The following is a 17,952-nucleotide window of genomic DNA, read 5'->3' as shown; positions in this document are numbered from 1 at the left end:
CTCTGCTGGTGAAGATGAGACACAGCAGACATGAGCAACAGAGACCAGCCTCCATTAATTCTGCCTCATATTGTGTATTTATAACCATGAGGTCCATTTATAATGTTAGAAAGACTCTCATCATCCAAAATAAAATGCCATCATATGTTTCTGTTTCAGTAGAAATGTGTCTGATATTCTCTGTCTAGATACTCAATCTAGATACTAGACTGTGATTGAATGGAATGCAAAATTGAAAACATTGTTACATTTTTTGATTTCATCTCTCTGTTTTGTTTCCTACTCCTGCTGTTCATTGTATTTTTTTTTTCTTGTTTATGAAACATGAATATGTTTGCATGTTAACACATCCTCATTCATTTGTTTATGTCCACAGCACATTTAGACGTTCAGGGATGGACAGTATTTACATCTCTGATGTGAAACAGAAGCATAAACAATAAGTGTATTATTTTAGTCACATTTGATTGCATGTCAGTCAGTCTTGTTACTTTGTTAGATTTACTGCAGAAAAGTTTGACTGTAAATGTGTCTCAATTCAAAGGTCCAGTGCCTCAAAGTCCACAAAGATTGAACTTAATGTTGTTAAAATGAGGCTGTCTACTTCCTGTTTGCATCACCAGCTGTTCCCGCCATCCTCCTGTTGCCTAGCCTAGCCTGCTTTAGCCTAAACCTATAACTTCTGAACAATATAAAATACGACAGGAAAATAAAAATACAGTCGCAGGTATTTGCAAAAACTGACGTAAATAAAACCGTTGAGACTATTTACATGAAAAATTACACCTAAACATACATGGAAAGATGGCAATATTATTACACAATATATATTACCAAAGTTAGTCATGACAATAAAATTCCCAGTGCCCTTTCACATCGGCATGTTGATGCCAAGGATTTTTATCTAAAACTAATGGAGAACCTGCACATAAAAAATGACCTAAAGGTGTACCCTGTGTGTCAGAAAGAGACGCCAAGGGGTCCTGACGAAGCGTAAATATCTGACGAGCTGGGAGTGAGAATGTTTTCTGAAGCACGTGGGAACCACAGACAGACAGAGGGAGAGGTTGAAAATGTCTGTGAAAACACCGGCTGTGCATGCTCGGAGCACACGGCCTGGGATGCCATCGGGACCCGCAGCCTTACGGATATTTACCCGTCGAAAGGATCGGGTTACATCCGCGACAGAGACGGAGAGTGCACTCACATCTTCTGCAGCGGTGTGTGGGTGGTGTTGTGAGCCTTGAAATGAGCATAAAAGTTATTTAGCTCATCCGGTAGAGAGGCGGCGATATTCACAGAAGCTGGTTTATTCCCTTTAAAGTCTGTGATGTTGTTGATGCCCTGCCACATGCTTCTTGCATCGTTGGTGTTGAATTGTTCTTCAACTTTGTTTTTATATTGTCTTTTTGCACCTTTTTTGCACCTGACAAGGCTGCTCAAACATCGCTATTAATCCACAGTTTTTGGTTGGGGTAGATTCGGGTTGTTTTTGTCGGCACTACATCTTCTACACACTTCCTGATGAAACACGTTACAGTTTCTGTATACTCCTCTATGTCGTAATCAGACGCTGCCCGGAATATGTCCCAGTCCACCCTTTCAAAACAGTCCTGTAGTATAGCATCTGATTGGTCCAACCAGCACTGAATTGTCCTGAGGGCGGGTGCTTCTGTTTCAGTTTCTGCCTATAAGCAGGCAGCAGCAGAATGGAAGAGTGATCCGATTTGCACGATCATCACGCGTGTTTATGGTGATGTGTTGAAAATATTTTGGAGATATTATTCTTAAGTTGGCTTTGTTAAAGTCCCCCGTAACTATAAATGCAACATCTGGGAACGCGGTTTTATTGCTCACTTAAATCCCGATACAGTTCCCTGAGTGCCTGGTCTGTGTTGGCTGGAGGAGGAATGTAAACAGCTGTGATTATGACCGCTGTAAATTCCCTCGGCAGCCAGAATGGTCGACACAGAAGCATATAAATTTCCAGATCAGTGTAGGCTGGTACATCACCACAGTTTTCAGTATGCTAATAATCGAGCCAAAGTTGTTGCATGCAGTGGAGAACAGTTCCGGGATGTCCTGCATGTCACAAGAACTTCACTTATTCAGAGCGGAGTCATCAGCAAACATGACGTAATGTTAGGATAAAGACCACATGGACCTTGATCTTATCTACTTCATGCTGAACAGTGTGGGGGCAAACACACAGCTTTACTTCTCTCCGTTTATAACTGTGAAAGCTAGAATGCTGCTGTGGAATTGGCAAATTAATCTTTCAGGGCAACCATACTTACTCATGATCTTCAAAAGCCCCTCACAACTTACAGTATTGAATGCCTTGGTTGAGTCTATGATTGCAGTGTTAAGGTCAGTGTTTCCTGTCACTTCTCTTGAGGTTGTTGGGCAGCAGATATCATGTTTACTGTTCCTCGTTGTCTCCTGAAGTCACACTGACTCTCGGGGAGTAAACCCTGCTCTAAATGCTGTTTTATAACAAAGTTCGGGAGGAACAGTCGCAGTTCATTAACCTGATTAACACAAGTGGAGACCAATCAGTAATCAACTCATGACAAGGTATAAATGACAGCAGAACCTATCTCTGTTCATTGACCGTTTTCAGCATCCCGGTTCGCGCTGTCTGTCTTCTCATCACAGACCCGATTTTCCTTCCAGCAAGGAGATCCATACCGGGGATTTTTTCAGAAATGCTACTTTTTCTGACACCCATGATCATTAAACACTGCAGTTGAGCACCATCAAACGTCATCGCGACAGCTGCTCTTCTCGCCAAGCCACACGTCGTGGCCAATAGACCGTGCAAGCCGAGCTCACCTCGCTCGACACCACGATCGATCCGATCAAGACCGGGCTTTCTTTGAGCGCTGGAATCGCAGCTCCAGCAGGCATCCAACCAGCCCGCTCCTCAGTTCCTACTGCAGCAGCAGCAGGCCTCTCTCACTTCCCGCCGCGGCTCAGCCCTTCACCGCGGCTTTTCCGGCCGAGGCGCAGTTTGAAGCCGCCTCCTCTAGCGGCGCAGACCGTGCATCATAAATTAATACATTTTCAGGTGAAGACGCTAAGTGCGGGAGCCGCGTGGAGTTTCGATCACATACGTATGTGGAATTTCAGATCCAAATTGAGCCTCGGATGCGTACAAATATTTACACTTCCACGATTAGACCGTGGGCGAACGCCCGACCGGATGTGATGTATTCTAATCAGATCTATCGGTGCGAGGTCAGAATTACCTATATCTTGTTAACTATTATTAAATGTATTTAAATTATAAATATTAGAAATAAAAAGGAAAATAATATATTACAATATATCACAATAATTGTAAGAAATATATTGGCAAATATATTTTCTTTTCGTAAGGGGGACCCTGATAATTTTTACAAGCAGCATCTGAAAACATATTTTCTCTCTGTTATCTCGGTCAGTGTCATGTACTTGTCGAGGTACAGCCACGGCGACTCACTCCTCGGGATTAACTGTTCTCCGACCTCATCCTATGCCATCATTTCATCAAATAATTTTTTGCGTGACTGGCCAAGGAGTGGTACCATCCGGAGCAGAAGGTGGCGGTAATGCATCATAAAGATGATTGGTTGCTATCCACCTTAAACACGAACAAGAGCGTCACTACTGATCCAGGATCAGCAATATTAGCAGTTGTATTTCCCGATTTGAGTTTGACCTTCAGAAATGCTTGCGAAATGTAGCTTGTGTGGAAGCTACCGCACTACTTGGTAAAAGTAGCTTCGCTACTGAAAAGCTATTCGATTCAGAAAGTAGCGAAGCTACGACCAAGCTACTGAGAAATGTAGTCAAACTAGTAGCTTCGCTGCTTGTAGCGACGCTACTGCCCAACACTGATTATTAATTTTACCATGTTGAACACGTCAAGGTAACAGTTGCTGCACGACCAGTATGCGACAATCGTTTCCAAATGCCGTGTGCTGTGGAAAGGAGGCTTAAAGTTTGTTAAATGAGGCTATGACGTAGTCATCATCCACACGGAAATGTCCAAAGATATTACCTGCCTTAGCGTGCACGTTTAAACCTCACTGAGGTTTTACAGACATAAGTTTCATTCAATTATTCTGGCAGGACCAATTTATTTAGGGGCATATTTCACCATCTACTGGCGTGATCACTACCCTCGTTTTGCCGCAGGACAGCAGTGTGAGTTAAATTCTGTTGTCTTTCTAGGACTGTAATATGAAAAGCATGCAAGTAAATATCTTTAGAATTGCTTGGAAGTGAATAGCACATAACTGCAATTAATGTTATTGCCATAATCATGTCTTGGTATGTTTTACAGACATAATGATATTCATTGTATAATGATATTCATAGTTTTCAGAAGCCTCTGTTTCCACAGTCTATACTACAACGTGAAACCAGTGTTCCAAATGTATCCATTAGGGCTAGTGACGTGTCGTTCATGAACAAATCGTTCTTTTGAACAAATCTTTTAGCTGAACGAATCTTTTAGGTGAACGAATCGTTCATGTTATCCACTGACTCATATTTCTCGTTCAGTGAAGTTTCTCCCTCCATAGCAGCGCGGCGCTATAAGCAGCGCATGCGCAGCTCAGTGAACCGGGTAACAACCATTTCATCCTGTCAAAGAATTACTCAACCTCGAGCCGATAGCCTTCGAGTATGAGATGTGACAGAGTATGTGATTTGTTGAATGTAGTAACGAATACGCCCTTCAATGAACGAGTTTCATATGAGTCTGAACTAGATCTAGAGATCTTATCGTTCGTGAGTGAAATGACTGAACTGGCACACATGTCATTCGTGAACGAACTGAATGAACGGATACATGTCGTTCGTGAATGAAATGAACTGGCACATAGCTTACCTTGTTCGTGAACGAAATGAATTAGAGTAAACTGGGTTAGTCTGCTATTTAGCATGTCAATCTCGAAAATGCAAAGCGCAGTTATAGGTACAGTACTGTGCACATACGCTCGTTTTGATATTTAGCTACTCCACGTTTAATCCATAGACCGTAAAAGAAAGGTTTAATCCCCGATTTATGGATGTGAATATATACTATACAAACTGTTTGACCAAACAATTAAATGCTAATTAGGCAAGAAACCTTGTGCTTTGTTCATCTGAACAACTCAATTAGACTTTATATATTGAATGCGATTACACACACATTTTAATAAAACCAGATCAGTTTTTGTAACAAGTGAACGCGTTCGTTGACTTAAGACATAACACATAATACACTCTTTTTTCCGCCTGCTGGCACATTTTGCGTAAAACGAAGAAATGATCACTGGACGAATCTGAATGAATCATTTTGGTGAACGAACTGAAAATGAACGAATCTCTAGAAAGAATCATAATTTCCACCACTAATTAGTGCTGCAACGACGCGTCGACATCATCGTTTACGTCGACTACAAAATACATTGACGCGTGTGAAATGCGTGGACGCACGAGTCTCTCATCGGACGCAGTAAATATTTATTCGTTTCCACTGCCCGTCCAGCGAGCATGAGTCTCTCAGCGGACGCAGTAAATATTTATTTGTTTCCACTGCCCGTCCAGTGAGCACCAGTCTCTCAGCGGACGCAGTAAATATTTATTCGTTTCCACTGCCCGTCCAGCGAGCACCAGTCTCTCAGCGGACGCAGTAAATATTTATCCGTTTCCACTGTCCGTCCAGCGAGCACCAGTCTCTCAGCGGACGCAGTAAATATTTATCCGTTTCCACTGCCCGTCCAGCGAGCACCAGTCTCTCAGCGGACGCAGTAAATATTTATCCGTTTCCACTGCCCGTCCAGCGAGCACCAGTCTCTCAGCGGACGCAGTAAATATTTATCCGTTTCCACTGCCCGTCCAGCGAGCACGAGTCTCTCAGCGGACGCAGTAAATATTTATTCGTTCCACTGTCCGTCCAGCGAGCACGAGTCTCTCAGCGGACGCAGTAAATATTCGTTTCCACTTCCCGTCCAGCGAGCACGAGTCTCTCAGCGGACGCAGTAAATATTTATTTGTTCCACTGTCCGTCCAGCGGGCACAAATCTCTCAGCGGACGCAGTAAATATTTATTCGTTCCACTGTCCGTCCAGCGAGCACGAGTCTCTCAGCGGACGCAGTAAATATTTATTCGTTCCACTGTCCGTCCAGCGAGCACGAGTCTCTCAGCGGACGCAGTAAATATTTATTCGTTTCCACTGTCCGTCCAGCGAGCACCAGTCTCTCAGCGGATGCAGTAAATATTCGTTTCCACTTCCCGTCCAGCGAGCACGAGTCTCTCAGCGGACGCAGTAAATATTTATTTGTTCCACTGTCCGTCCAGCGGGCACAAATCTCTCAGTGGACGCAGTAAATATTTATTTGTTTCCACTGTCCGTCCAGCGAGCACAAGTCTCCCAGCGGACCAAGTAAATATTTATCCATTTCCACTGCCCGTCCAGCGAGCACTAGTCTCTCAGCGGACGCAGTAAATATCTATTTTCATTATTATTTTTCTTCCCTCTGTCTGTCCAGCGAGCCTCAGTCTCCCAGCGGATGCAGAAAATACCTATTTGTCTCTATCAGTCCGCGAGCACCAGTCTCACAGCGGACTCAATAACCTCTATTTTTCCTCTGTTCGTCCAGTGGGCCTCAGTCTCCTAGTCTGGTAATACCAGACTTTGTCTACGAAGCAAAGTGAAGTAGCAGAGTCTGCAATGGCATAATAGAGAAGTGTTTTCTCTCTCGCTAGGGGGCGCTTGTCTGAAGTTTAAAATCATTGGTTACCCGTAAGCCAATCAGATACGTTTAGTTATGACGTATGTTATGCGCCTGTACAGCCGCATCGAAGCACAGACATCATGCATCGAACTCAAATCTATGATTGAACTTCCACCGTAAATCTGTTGTTAAACACTCTTCTTGTTCTGGCTTCAGTTTGAAAAAGAGTTGAATGTTCTCCATAACAGAGTGAATTGCATCCCGTGTCTCGTTTCCCATTTCCGCGGTCGTTTCAGTTTTCGATTTCTCTAACCTACAATTTAAAACTCTGTGCTTAGCATCTACGTCACGGCTCTCAGCCCGCCCTCTGCTCGTTGATTGGCCCGGCTGTTTTCAGACCGGTGGCAAACAGAAAGCTCTGACGCTGTATCAGACTGAGTACAGAAGCGAAATGAAATTGAGCGGAAGTAGGAAGTCTGACGTAGTCAGGCTATCAGTCTCCCAGCGGACACCGTAAATACCTATTTTTCCTCTGCCTGTCCAGCGAGCACTAGTCTCTCAGCGGACGCAGTATGCATCCATCTCTTCCTGTTCTTCGTCCAGCAAGCCCAGTCTTCCAGCGGACGCAGGGACATAATTCGGCACCAGTCTCTCAGCGGACGCAGTAAATATTTATTCGTTTCCACTGCCCGTCCAGCGAGCACCAGTCTCTCAGCGGACGCAGTAAATATTTATCCGTTTCCACTGTCCGTCCAGCGAGCACCAGTCTCTCAGCGGACACAGTAAATATTTATCCGTTTCCACTGCCCGTCCAGCGAGCACCAGTCTCTCAGCGGACGCAGTAAATATTTATCCGTTTCCACTGCCCGTCCAGCGAGCACCAGTCTCTCAGCGGACGCAGTAAATATTTATCCGTTTCCACTGCCCGTCCAGCGAGCACGAGTCTCTCAGCGGACGCAGTAAATATTTATTCGTTCCACTGTCCGTCCAGCGAGCACGAGTCTCTCAGCGGACGCAGTAAATATTCGTTTCCACTTCCCGTCCAGCGAGCACGAGTCTCTCAGCGGACGCAGTAAATATTTATTTGTTCCACTGTCCGTCCAGCGGGCACAAATCTCTCAGCGGACGCAGTAAATATTTATTCGTTCCACTGTCCGTCCAGCGAGCACGAGTCTCTCAGCGGACGCAGTAAATATTTATTCGTTCCACTGTCCGTCCAGCGAGCACGAGTCTCTCAGCGGACGCAGTAAATATTTATTCGTTTCCACTGTCCGTCCAGCGAGCACCAGTCTCTCAGCGGATGCAGTAAATATTCGTTTCCACTTCCCGTCCAGCGAGCACGAGTCTCTCAGCGGACGCAGTAAATATTTATTTGTTCCACTGTCCGTCCAGCGGGCACAAATCTCTCAGTGGACGCAGTAAATATTTATTTGTTTCCACTGTCCGTCCAGCGAGCACAAGTCTCCCAGCGGACCAAGTAAATATTTATCCATTTCCACTGCCCGTCCAGCGAGCACTAGTCTCTCAGCGGACGCAGTAAATATCTATTTTCATTATTATTTTTCTTCCCTCTGTCTGTCCAGCGAGCCTCAGTCTCCCAGCGGATGCAGAAAATACCTATTTGTCTCTATCAGTCCGCGAGCACCAGTCTCACAGCGGACTCAATAACCTCTATTTTTCCTCTGTTCGTCCAGTGGGCCTCAGTCTCCTAGTCTGGTAATACCAGACTTTGTCTACGAAGCAAAGTGAAGTAGCAGAGTCTGCAATGGCATAATAGAGAAGTGTTTTCTCTCTCGCTAGGGGGCGCTTGTCTGAAGTTTAAAATCATTGGTTACCCGTAAGCCAATCAGATACGTTTAGTTATGACGTATGTTATGCGCCTGTACAGCCGCATCGAAGCACAGACATCATGCATCGAACTCAAATCTATGATTGAACTTCCACCGTAAATCTGTTGTTAAACACTCTTCTTGTTCTGGCTTCAGTTTGAAAAAGAGTTGAATGTTCTCCATAACAGAGTGAATTGCATCCCGTGTCTCGTTTCCCATTTCCGCGGTCGTTTCAGTTTTCGATTTCTCTAACCTACAATTTAAAACTCTGTGCTTAGCATCTACGTCACGGCTCTCAGCCCGCCCTCTGCTCGTTGATTGGCCCGGCTGTTTTCAGACCGGTGGCAAACAGAAAGCTCTGACGCTGTATCAGACTGAGTACAGAAGCGAAATGAAATTGAGCGGAAGTAGGAAGTCTGACGTAGTCAGGCTATCAGTCTCCCAGCGGACACCGTAAATACCTATTTTTCCTCTGCCTGTCCAGCGAGCACTAGTCTCTCAGCGGACGCAGTATGCATCCATCTCTTCCTGTTCTTCGTCCAGCAAGCCCAGTCTTCCAGCGGACGCAGGGACATAATTCGTCTCCCATATCTGTCCAGCGAGCCTCAGTCTCCCAGCGGATGCAGTAATATCTATTGGTTTCCCCTGCCTGTCCAGCGAGCACTAGTCTCCCAGCGGACACAGAAATATCTATTGGTGTCCCCTGTCTGTCCAGCGAGCACTAGTCTCTCAGCGGACGCAGTAAATACCTATTCATTTCCTCTACCCGTCCAGCGAGCCTCAGTCTCCCAGTGGACGCAGGAATATAGTTCGTTTCCTCTATCTGTCCAGCGAGCCTCAGTCTCCCAGCGGACACATTACGCATCTAGTCAATATATCATTACACCTCGCAGGCAGACGGTGGAGCCTGTCTTCCCGACATTGTAACTGCTTCTTCCTCAACTATTAACCAACAGGACCTGCCTGCTCCTCTACTTCTGCCAGAGGCATTGCGAGATCTCCTGGTCAAACGACCATACTTCTAAAAACGTCAGCCCACCAAATCTCTGCGTTTTGGGGGGTTCGTAGTCCGGCGGCTGTCCTTTTGCTCTCTTGTTTTGGGGGAAGTACTCTGGGTTCGGGCCACTTCCCGAGCTCGGAGCCCTCCACCCGGATAGCACGCCAAATACGCATAAACTTACGGTATTAATATACGTAGATGTGAACTCGTGAAATGCTGTTTTATAACAAAGTTCGGGAGGAACAGTCGCAGTTCATTAACCTGATTAACACAAGTGGAGACCAATCAGTAATCAACTCATGACAAGGTATAAATGACAGCAGAACCTATCTCTGTTCATTGACCGTTTTCAGCATCCCTCCTCCACCCCATTTCTCCTCACTTATAGATCCATCTACTCTTACCACAACCGGGGGGAGTACTCTGGGTTCAGGCCACTTCCCGAGCTCGGAGCCCTCCACCCGGACAGCACGCCAAATACGCATAAACTTACGGTATTAATATACGTAGATGTGAACTCGTGAAGTGCACAGTGAGACATTCAGGAGGATTCTTGAAAGGATTTTTCCTGAGATTCCTTGGTGATTATAACACATCTGTCTGTGTCCTTTGTGTTTGTAAAGGTGCACTGTGGTGTCCTTGAAGTTTTGAGGAGAGTAGCTTGTGCCCACAGTGTTTGGAATATAGTTATTTCTGCTAATTTTGCAGGCATGACTTAGATCTCAGATAAAAAATGCTTATGTTTGCATATAAACACATCCTCATTCATTTGTTTATGTCCACACCAAGTTTAGACATTCAGGCTGGACAATATTTGCATCTCTGATGTGAAACATTGAGATAAACAGTGAGTGTTATTGTATTTATTTACATTTAATTTAGTCTAATTTATCGGTTTTATTGCAAAAACAGGAAAGTTACACTGTAAATGCGTCCCAATTCAGAGGCTGCATCCTTCAAAGTCCACGAAGGTGAAAGTGGCCGTTGTTAAATGAGATTATGGTCTATGATGATTTCCTGTTTGTATCACCAGCTGTTGCCGCCCACCGCTCCTGTTGCCTAGCGACTGTGTGTGACAGCTGCCATCAGGTACACAGCAGAGATATTTCTGACAGACTTTTACAAATAAATAAAAGTGTCAGTATTGTATTTCTTCCAGGTAAAATAAGTTTGGTTAAACTATTTATTAATTTTATCTAATTAGCATCAATTAGTGAACAGTTTATTTTTCATTTTTTAACAGTGCTATTTGATTTAATTATTTATTTTGTCCTGCAATAGAGTCACCATTCCAATCAGGCCATTTTTCCCAAAAACATACAGCAGCCGAGCTTAAAGGGTTAGTTCACCGAAAAATTAAAATTATGTCATTAATAACTCACCCTTATGTCGTTCCAAACAGTGAGACCTCCATTCATCTTTGGAACACAGTTTAAGATATTTTAGGTTTAGTCCAAGAGCTTTCTGTCCCTGTGTGTACGGTATACTGTCCATGTCCAGAAAGGTAAGAAAAACATCATCAAAGTAGTCCATGTGACATCAGAGGGTCAGTTAGAATTTGTTGAAGCATCGAAAATACATTTTGGTCCAAAAATAGCAAAAACTGCAACTTTAGTCAGCAATTGTCTTCTCTTCCGTGTCTGTTGTGAGAGAGTTCAAAACAAAGCAGTTTGTCATATCCGCAGGGGCGGATCTACCGGGGTGGCATAGGGTGGCAAATGCCACCCTAAAAGAAAGCGTTGCCACCCCTGCTGCCACCCCAGTTGGCAGCAACGAATTAAAAGTTATGGCCAATTTGAAAATTTACGAGCGCGAATCTCTAATGTCCGACTGCAGTGAATGCAGCAGCACGAGAGTACACCAGAGCAGCAAAAGACTGATTTGTTTGGAAAACTAAAAAAAAGTTTGCGCGAAGTGAGGGAACCAGGAGTTGCGAGGAGACACAGGAGGAAAGAGGTAAAAATGGATCTGTCAAGAAATGAAGCTATAATGACAGCACAAGTGCTAGCCTGGTTGTGTAGTCTAATACCTGATAACGTTGCCCACTTTTAAAAAGCGTGAGGATACGTAAGAACTTCGTTTTGTGTCAGAACTTTCACATTCATTCATAAATTCACCCCATCTGTGTTTGCGAAGCGACATGGATTGAATCGTGGAATTCGGTCACAAATCGAACTTGCTGTATAAAGCAAAATGTAAAAAGTAGGCTGTACATTTAATCAAATCTCGATATGAACTAGTGTCTTAAAGGTGTTGTTACACACGTCATGTTATACACTCAATATGTGCTTTACTATACACACACACACACACACTCACTCACTGAAGCACGCGTGGTGTTTTCAGCTCTTCACTATATTAACACATGATGCACTGTAGGCTACACATGTGCACAGCGCGATATGAGAGGATAGAAACTGCAATGTCTTTACGACAACCTGTCAAAATAACATTTTGGTATAACTTGAAGAAATTTAAACAGAAATATAGTACTATTGCACAATAGAGTATGCTATACTTCAAGTAGGCCTTATAGCTAATAATAATAATAATAATAATAATAATAATAATAATAATATAATAGTTAATAATAATAGTTTATTAAAAAAAAAACACAGAAACTCTGTCTACAACCCACCTCTACAAATGTCTACAACCCACCAAAATAAAAATAAAAAGAATAATAAAATAATAATGTATAATGTTTATTAATTATTATTGTCAGATAAACAGTTTGCTTCCCCTCTCACACATCTGCCACTCATCACCTGTGTCTTAACCTTAATGTCTTTCCTCTAATAATGCCCCTTACTTCTATCACACTTCTATCTCCTATTAAGTGAGATCACATTGTATGGTCACTTATTCCTTATATGAACTGTTTCAAATGCAAGACATTGATTGCATGAGATTAAGTTTGTAAATGGCAGCCTGTACCCATTTGTAGTGTGTACTACATATACTATTTATAATCAAACTGTGATAACTGTGACTAAATTCAGTATACAGGTGCTGGTCATATAATTAAAATATCATCAAAAAGTTGATTTATTTCAAAAGTTCCATTCAACATGTGAAACTTGTATATTATATTAATTCATTACACACAGACTGATATATTTCAAATGTTTATTTCCTTTAATTGTGATGTTTATAACTGACAACTAAGGAAAATCCCAAATTCAGTATCTCAAAAGGTTCAATATTGAAGACACCTGGTGCCACACTCTAATCAGCTAATTAACTCAAAACACCTGCAAAGCCTTTAAATGGTCTCTCAATATAGTTCTGTAGGCTACACAATCATGGGGAAGACTGCTGACCTTACAGTTGTCCAAAAGATGACCACTGACACCTTGCACAAAGAGGGCAAGACACAAAAGGTCATTGCAAAAGAGGCTGACTGTTCACAGAGCTCTGTGTCCAAGCACATTAATAGAGAGGCGAAGGGAAGGAAAAGATGTGGTCAAAAAAAGTGTATGAGCAATAGGGAAAAGCGCACCCTGGAGAGGATTGTGAAACAAAACCCATTCAAAAATGTGGGGGAGATTCACAAAGAGTGGACTGCAGCTGGAGTCAATGCTTCAAGAACCACTACACACAGACGTATGTAAGACATGGGTTTCAGCTTCGCATTCCTTGTGTCAAGCCACTCTTGAACAACAGACACCATCAAAAAGCGTCTTGCTTCAAAAAGGACTGGACTGCTGCTTAGTGGTCCACAGTTATGTTCTGTGATGAAAGTAAATTTTGCATTTCCTTTGGAAATCAGGGTCCCAGAGTCTGGAGGAAGAGAGGAGGTCCAGTTGCTTGAGGTCCAGTGTAAAGTTTCCACAGTCAGTGATGGTTTGTGGTGCCATGTCATCTGCTGGTGTTGGTCCACTGTGTTTTCTGAGGTCAAAGGTCAACACAGCCGTATACCAGGAAGTTTTAGAGCACTTCATGCTTCCTGTTGCTGACCAATTTTATGGAGATGCAGATTTCATTTTCCAACAGGACTTGGCACCTGCACACAGTGCCAAAGCTACCAGTACCTGGTATAAGGACCATGGTATCCCTGTTCTTAATTTGCCAGCAAACTTGCCTGACCTTAACCCTGTAGAAAATCTGTGGGGTATTGTAAATAGGAAAATGTGATATGCCAGATCCAAGAATGCAGAAGAGCTGAGCAGTGCCACAGACTGATCGACTCCATGCCACGCCACATTACTGCAGAAATTCAGGCAAAAGGAGCCCCAACGAAGTATTGAGTGCTGTACATGCTCATACTTTTCATTTTTATACTTTTTAGTTGGCCAAGATTTCTAAAAATCCTCTCTTTGTTTTGGTCTTAAGTTATATTCAAATTTTTTGAGATACTGAATTTGGGATTTTCCTTAATTGTCAGTTTTAGTCATCAAAATTAAAAGAAATAAACATTTGAAATATATCAGTCTGTGTGTAATTAATAAATATAATAAACAAGTTTCACTTTTTGAATGGAATTAGTGAAATAATTCAGCTTGTTGAAAATATTCTAATTAAATAACCAGCACCTCTATGCCATATGTTGCCACCCCTCAGAAATTCCTGCCCCCTTCTCGCCACCCCATCAATATTTTTCTAGATCCGCCCCTGCATATACGGTTCACGAACGATTCATTTGATGTAACCGGATCTTCTTGAAACAGTTCACCAAATCGAACTGAATCGTTTGAAATGGTTCGCATCTCCAATAAGCATTAATTCACAAATGACTTGGCTGTTAACTTTTTTAACGTAGCTGACACTCCCTCTGAGTTCAAACAAACCAATATCCCGGAGTAATGCATGTACTCAAACAGTACACTGACTGAACTGCTGTGAAGAGAGAACTGAAGATGAACACTGAGCCGAGCCAGATAACGAACAAAAGACTGACTCGTCCACAAGTATGCTTTTTTTCAGTTATTTGTCGGTTATTTCTGAAGTGAAAGTAAACAGTTGAGGAAAAAAATTATATTGGATGCGTTCATCGTCTCTTAAAGTGACCGCGCCTAATTTAGCTACTAGCTGCTGTAATGTTAATCCAAGAAAATGAAAGAAAAATGACTCACTGCTCTTGAATCTTCAAACAGTGAACTACTAGTGAAATAGATAGATAAACATATTTTATCTCTTTATCTATATATAAAATTGGGACCAAAAATTATTCAGCACCTTATAAAGCACCATGCATTGCTTATGTGTTTTTTTTTTTCTGAACTGCTAATGTAACCTTTCACACCACAGTCTGCATATATGGAATATACTTTGATATATTCCACTTATATTTATGACTTTAAATGCATATTTCTCACTGTTCACATTTTACTAAAGCCACTCTCTGCCGGTGAGCCCGGGTGCAAGGGCCCATTCATCGCTGCTCGCAGCTTTAATTAGTCCTGAAATTGGTGTATCAGTTTGCCCACCTTTCTATCAAAACTGCTCACAATACAGCCAGAAGCCCACTTTCTTCAAATTTTCTAGCTGCTCTGAAAAAAATTACATTTCCCACCCTGGGAATCTGTCCTTTTATCTTAAGGTACATGCTACTCGGCGACAGTGCCTACATTAGTCGCAAATACCCATTTGTTATCGCACCAAAGTGGGACAATGGGGCCCTGACCACCCAGGATCAGCAGGGGAACACACAGATCTGCAAAGGACATGTTGTGGTGGAACAAGCTTTTGGCAGGTAAGTAACTGCCCATAATGCAGAGTCTATCTCCTGTTTCCTGTGTGTGAGCTGACTTCATGTACTGTAATCTTTTGGCACGATCAAATGCAAGTGGAGGAGAATGAGAGATCTGCAAAACACCAGGCTGGATGTGGTGGTCATGCTGATGATGTCAGCCTGCATGCTCCACAACCTCTGCACTGGACCTACAGACATGGCAAGGCAAGGCAAGGCAAGGCAAGGCAAGTTTATTTATATAGCACATTTCGTACACAATGGTAATTCAAAGTGCTTTACATAAAATAAAATAAAATTATAATAATAAAAAAAATTATAATAAAAAGAATGAAACAAGCTATTTTAAAACAAACTTTTATTAGTTAATTTTAAAATTATTTAAAAAATTACTTATTTAAAATGAATTTAAAACAGAAAATGATTTTACATAAAATAAAATAAAATAAATAGTGAAAATATAGTGCAATCAGTTCGGACTTTGCACAGTGCTCATTCAATAAATGCACAGCTAAAAAGATGCGTTTTGAGTCTAGATTTAAATGTGACTAGTGTTTTAGCACATCTGATCTCTTCTGGAAGCTGATTCCAACTGCTGGCAGCATAGTAACTAAAGGCGAACTCCCCTTGTTTTGTGTGAACCCTTGGTATTTCTAACTGACTTGATCCTAATGATCTGAGTGGTCTGTTAGGCTTATATTCAGTGAACATATCTGAAATATATTTCGGTCCTAGGTCATTGAGTGATTTATAGACGAGTAAAAGTACTTTAAAATCAATCCTAAATGTAACTGGAAACCAGTGTAAGGACCTGAGGACTGGTGTGATATGCTCAGATTTTCTGGTTCTAGTCAGAATCCTGGCAGCAGTGTTCTGGATGAGCTGCAGCTGTCTAATGGTCTTTTTTGGGAAGGCCGGTGAGGAGCCCATTACAATAGTCCACCCTGCTGGTGATAAAGGCATGAACAAGTTTCTCCAAGTCTTGACTGGAAACAAAACATCTAATTCTTGCGATGTTTTTTAAATGATAGTATGCTGATTTAGTTACTGCTTTGACATGACTACTGAAACTAAGGTCTGTCTCCAGAATCACACCAAGAGTCAAGGTGTGCATTCACCTTGAACACTTCATCTTTGTTTCCAAATGCAATGACTTCATTTTTTTCCTTGTTTAACTGAAGAAAGTTCTGGCACATCCAACTATTAATTTCATCAATGCATTGGCAGAGGGAGTCAATGTCTGACCTCCGCATTACTTGAGGATGTGCTAAAGGCCTTCCTGATATTGATGATCTTCTCAGAAAAGAAGGGTGCAAACTCATTGCATTTGATATCTGAGAGCATTTCACTGGGAATCTGACTTGGGGGGTTTGTCAGTCTCTCAACAGTGGCAAAAAAAAGAGTATGAGTGTTATTTAAGTTACTGTTTATAAGGTTTGAGAAGAAGTTCTGTGGCTAGTTTCGCATTACAAGCATGAAGGATGTCTTTATAGATGCTATAGTGAATTTCAAGTTTTGTCTTCCTCCACATCCGCTCTGCTTTTCTGCATTGTCTTTTCATAGTCTGAACTGCTGTTGATCTTCTCCAAACTTATTTCTGTCTGTTTGTTTTCTTACTGACTATTATTGGAGCAATATCATCAATAACATTCTTAACTTTTGAGTTGAAGGAATCAAGGAGAATATCAACAGAGTCTGCAGAAATTCTTGGTGTTAAAGATATAGCCTCCATAAATAGTACACTTGTGTTCTCGTTTATGCATCTCCTTCTGACAGAGACAGATCTAGATTCAGTGGTAGCAGAGATCAATATATCAAAGAAAATACAGAAGTGATCAGATAGTGCTATGTCCTTAGTAACAATGGATGAAATGTTTAGACCTCTACTGATGATTAGATCCAGAGTGTGTCCACCTTTGTGTGTGGGTCCAAGCACACGCTGAATCAGGTCAAAAGTGTTTAGAACCGTTATCATGCACAACCCCTAGATATTCAAAAGACAAATACTGACCAAATGACACTTGCTTGCATTGATAGATATCTTTAAATAGTGCAGCTAAGATATCTTTAAATAATACACCTCCACCTCTCCTAACAGTCCTGCAGACATTCATGTGAAGTTAGGAGGGGCTGCTTCATTAAGGACTGTTGCATTGCAGCTGTCTTCAAGCCATGTTTCATTTAGAAACATAAAATGTGTGAGGACCCATCCCACTGGGTGCCCTCCTCACGAGGAGTTAATTTTCAAAAACAGATCTACTTTTTTGCAAGTTGTTTTGTGCTGCACATTCAAGGCAGTTGTTCTTAGAATTAAATATTTATTTGTTGTACCAGGTTGATGACTTCAGTTGCTTTATTTAACTATTTTGTTCTTCTTGATGTGTTTTTTTACTTGATGTTATTTACATTTCTCAATTTTACTCACTGATTACAGTGTATAAAGTGTTGCAGTAGTGTGTCTCTGTTAATTGTTCTGGCAGCAATGGATTCAAGAGTAATTTTCCCATATTTATACAGATCACAAAATATATCACATACTGTATATTGCAATGTCAGTTTTTTTCCAATATTGTGCAGCCCTATTGGTAATTAATATTGTTATTTAAATATAACACATAAGATATGGGAAATAAAGTTGCAAATGGACTTTGCTTTTTCATTTTAAATTTGCATTTGGATTATGTCACAATTTTGTGTCCACATATGAAAAACAGTTG

The sequence above is a fragment of the Carassius auratus genome, unplaced genomic scaffold (assembly GCF_003368295.1).
Source record: "Carassius auratus strain Wakin unplaced genomic scaffold, ASM336829v1 scaf_tig00027279, whole genome shotgun sequence".
Taxonomy (NCBI): domain Eukaryota; kingdom Metazoa; phylum Chordata; class Actinopteri; order Cypriniformes; family Cyprinidae; genus Carassius; species Carassius auratus.
This window is presented reverse-complemented; position numbering follows the sequence as displayed.